At 40.8% G+C, this 4282-nt stretch overlaps 1 protein-coding gene across 1 annotated transcript in view; it reads left to right on the plus strand.

The window, feature by feature from the left end:
* ATP8A2 (ATPase, aminophospholipid transporter, class I, type 8A, member 2) overlaps positions 1–4282 on the plus strand; it is a gene marked incomplete at its 3' end in the record, with an annotated part of 199975 nt that overhangs the window by 102721 nt on the left and 92972 nt on the right. The gene's annotated exons all lie outside the window — the stretch shown is intronic.

Below are 4282 nucleotides of genomic sequence, written 5' to 3' on the forward strand. Positions count from 1 at the left end.
GGGGGGGGGGGTTGTGTCTTACGAGAACGGAGTAGATGGGGGAGAATCCCCTCTCTTGACCTGCTGGTCACACTTCTTTTGCTGCAGCCCAGGATGCAGTTGGCAGAAGCCAACTGTATTTGATGAAGCATGTAGGTTAACTGCAGCTAGCTGTCCTGTCTCGATTGAAGGTTCCCCCCCAACCCAAAATCTGTGCCAGACACTCTGATTCTCCATTCGACCTCAGTTATGCAGAATTTTTCCTGTTCAGGCATTCTGGCAAGATTGGACTCTTGACATAGTCCTCTTATTTCTTACTGCTTCTTCTTGTTGCACCAACTACTCCTTTCCTGAGTTCCTGGAACAGTATGTTGCCAGCCAGGGAGTGACTGAATGTTTCCTCTTACAGAATTCCCTGCTGGTCCAATAGGCTGCATAGAGGCCAAGGGTCTGGTGCCTTTCTGCAACCTTGCAACTGTGTTATAAAGGCTTCTGACTGCACGGAGAAGAGCTTTATTTCCTTGCTCACCAGGTTGCAACTACAAGGAAATATTTTTCTTTTTCTGTGTTCTTCTAATGATTTGGAGAACATTACGAGGGAATAGGTAATTCTCCTCATCTTGATCATTGTTTACTAGTCTGAATTTTCTTGAGTGAATATTGACTAGTTATAAAAGATTTCAAAACCTTTCCTAGAAGGAGAGGATTTGAGGATACTCATTGCTTTTATTGAAATATCTATTTTTGTCTTCCAAGTTTGACTTTCACTAAGACTCAGAAGCGTAAATGTGCAGAAGGCAACAGCCTCTAAAGAATATGTGATGCTGCACTGCATTCAAGACACTCAAAATGACTGATACCACTTCTTTCATAAGGTCTAGCCAAGTCTTTTACTCTGTCCCACAGGACAAGCTTAAATATTCTATTTTCCATTCTTAAAAGTATCAGATATGTAATGACAGAGGCAGGAACAGTCTGTTCTGCAAGCTTCTTAGTACTGCAGGGCATTAACTTGATGAGAACTTTGGGCTTTAGTGCACCATAGTAAAGTGTGGGACACTGGTAAAATGGCTCTGGTTTCCAAAAGTACTTAAGTGTTGGTGGAAGCTGACTAGAGTATGACTTCTAAGTTCAATAGGAGCGTAGCTGAATCCATACTGGATACTTGGAAAAATCTGACCTTGTACTGAGTAGAATGGCTAGATTTAAACCTATTTCCCTGCTGTTCATATCTCTAAATTCATGGTAATTAAAAACAAAACTGTGCTTAAGGGAAATGTAGTAAATTGGATTTGATTCTATGGGCTGGAATAAGAAGTAAACTTTGGGTTTGTTCATATGAGCAGAACGGTGGAGAAGCACTGGCTCCAGTGGGTTATGCAGGTTTTGGCATACTTGATGCGCCTGAAATGTGGCAAGATTTATGCATGTGCCTTTTCTTTAGCTATGTGAGTAAATCCTACCATATTCTGCAGGGTAATCAAGGCTGCCTAATTAGAAACAATTTAGTAAAATAGCCATTCCTAGTCATTGGTGTGATAGCTTTGGGGGGATTTAGGCTTTCCTTTGCACAGTTGCCCAAAGACAGCAGAAATTATAATTTGCAGGACCTCCTATGTCTGCTGTTTGTTAACAGTTCTCTGTAAGTGATGCTTGCCTGCTTATGCAGAGCAATACTTCAGTCATCCTTCAAAAAAATAAAAATCTTTCTCAGTTCCAGTAATTCTCCTTTGTACTTGCAAGAGAAGGTAAGCTAACGAATGTGTAAGAAATACCTGGACTTGCAAAGATACGCTTCAAAACTTGAGGCAAAACTTACTTTCTGCAGTACTTGAACTACCATTCTGCTTAAGAAAAGTCAGTGTTCTGAAAAACACCAGGAGAGTTAAAATGGTAAAAACTTGGTGGTCTGTTGGATTCTGCAATTGCCTTTAGGCTGCTTTTTTTTTTCTGTGCTTTCTCTGAAAAATCAGGTTTAGATACCCCCACCCTTTTCTGGGAAGGCTGCTTTGATATCTCCTTTTGGCATATGTGTTGGCTTAAATTTTCTTCTACTCTTTTAAACTTGCTTCTCCCGTAGTGTCTAGAGTGGATGATACAGTGATAGCCATTAAAAATTAGAACCGTTTTTAAATCTTGCTCCTTCATATTCCCCTTCTCTTACTCTTTTCCATGTCACAGCACACATTTAGACTTTAAATTGCTTCATCTCACAGGTTTTCTGTGAAGAGTCTCACTTTATAAGATATGCTGTCTTTGTGCATTTTTAGTATTAATTTATTTATGCCCTGCATATACCTTTTGTGTGTAACACACAGAATCTCGAGTTCCTACAGGGAGCACTTTGATCAGAGCTTTTAAACCTGTGTGGGATGTTACCTGTGGTTATTTGCCTACATGTGATCTTGAAAGAGCTATTACTTGTGGGCCCTAGTAAGGAACAACCAAAAAGTCTTAAATAAAAAACCCCCAGTGACATAAGTGTGTTAGGGTCCCAAAATTAAGAGAAGCCACTAACTGGATGTAGGTGGGATGGAGACGTCTGTTTGAGAACTCAAATGTATATTTTCTTTCTGCAGAACAGCATCTTGTTCTTCAAAAGCACATGCTGAGTATTCAGAGGTAGTTGGCTAAAAAAACTGATAATCCTGAGTGAAGAGGCAGGATTTGGCAGCCTCTGTGGAGGCTGGAAGGTCAAAAGAACTTCTCTGCAGTTCAAGAAACGCTGCTTAGGTATGTGGTCTCTCACTAAGCTTTAGTCTTTCATCTGGTGAAGTCTTAGGCTCAGAGCTGTCTGTACTCGGAAGGTGGAGGGTCATTTTTGCATATGGTGTCCAAGTTACTGCTGAGTTTCTCCGAAACTTTCTACCTCAAACCTTCTACCTCTACATTATTTGTCTTGCAAATGAGGTACTTATGTATGCCTTGACACTTGGTTGTATGAGCAAATAATCCAAAATCCAGTCTGAGTTGTGAGATGGGTCTCTTGGAACTTTGGGTCAGTGATATTGTCTGGAAGATGGAATGACTCTGAATGCTGTCTTAGTGATATCAGTGTGTCCAGGGCTGAACTGTGGTGGTGTTGAGATTGCTGCCCAAAGATTAGATGAGGGATATTTGTAGGACCTTTGTGTTCCCCTTCCTCCCATCATCCCCCAAGTATTCTTAAAACTGACAAAAGCAGCATCCAGTTCATAAAATCATCAGGGTTGGTGTTGGACATGTTTTGAGGCAAGATTTAGTTCTATCATTTTTATAAATAGAAAGCAGCTCTACTACTGGATTTTCTGCTATTCAGATTAGGTCTTTATAGACTGCTGAGTACTGGTTGGTACAGCAGGACCTAGAATTGACCAAGTGAAACTTAGATTTGGGGACAACCTCCAGAGCAACAAGCAGCTGCTTGATTATTTTGATCCTCTGCATTAGTGTTGGTTAAGGAGTTCCAATTGTGTATCAGAAGAAAAAAAAGACAACACTTGTGAGCAGCTCCCTTCAAGGTATATGACCCCATTGCTGTTGACCTCTGGTGCTTGTGACTCTGCCTGCACTGGTGCTAGGTGGGTAACTTTGCTTTGTTATTTCAATACAACTGGTTTTAGGAGTCTAAGGAAGAAACGTGTGCAAGCTTTCTCCCTCATTGTTTCTCAGTATGTTTCTTTTGATAACCAACATGTGTGGGCTGGAAATCTAAGCTGTTCAGGGATATTTTGTTAGGGTAGGCTTTTAAAGGCAACACAGAACTCATTTTTATCCTGCCCAAGTGTAAGAATCTAATGAATGTTTTTACTTTAATTGCTGAGCTCGGGAGTTCATAGCACATTCATGGGATTTGTTGGTTTTGTCTGGCTAGTTGAATGGGTGAAGTAGATAGTGATGATTAATAAAAAAGTGTCTTTGTAGCGTGCTTCATGCTTGTTTGCACCAACAGGGCTGTTCTGGGAGACTGCCCTGCTGTACCCAGCCAGCTAGAACCCTGTTTTTCCTTCTCCCCATGACAAGGTGTGACTATTATTCACATTGTGAACTTTAGTTTTTAGAGTTTTAAAATGTCAGGTACATTCATATTTAGAGATCAAATATTGCACGGCTATTTTTAAAATGGCTGACTGCACATGATTCTCTGGTTTGTAAGAACCCGGTGTGTATATACAAGTATGTGCAGGTTGTACAGACAAGAAGCTGCAGATCTTTTTCTTCCTGTGACCACTTATCTTTTTTTGGTTTTAAATGCTGTGGCTCACCTGGAGATGAATATGGACAGCACATGGGCATCCTATTGGGCTGGCACACCTCGGAAGAG

The sequence above is a fragment of the Pterocles gutturalis genome, unplaced genomic scaffold (genome assembly GCF_000699245.1).
Source record: "Pterocles gutturalis isolate BGI_N339 unplaced genomic scaffold, ASM69924v1 scaffold5920, whole genome shotgun sequence".
NCBI classification, from domain to species: domain Eukaryota; kingdom Metazoa; phylum Chordata; class Aves; order Pterocliformes; family Pteroclidae; genus Pterocles; species Pterocles gutturalis.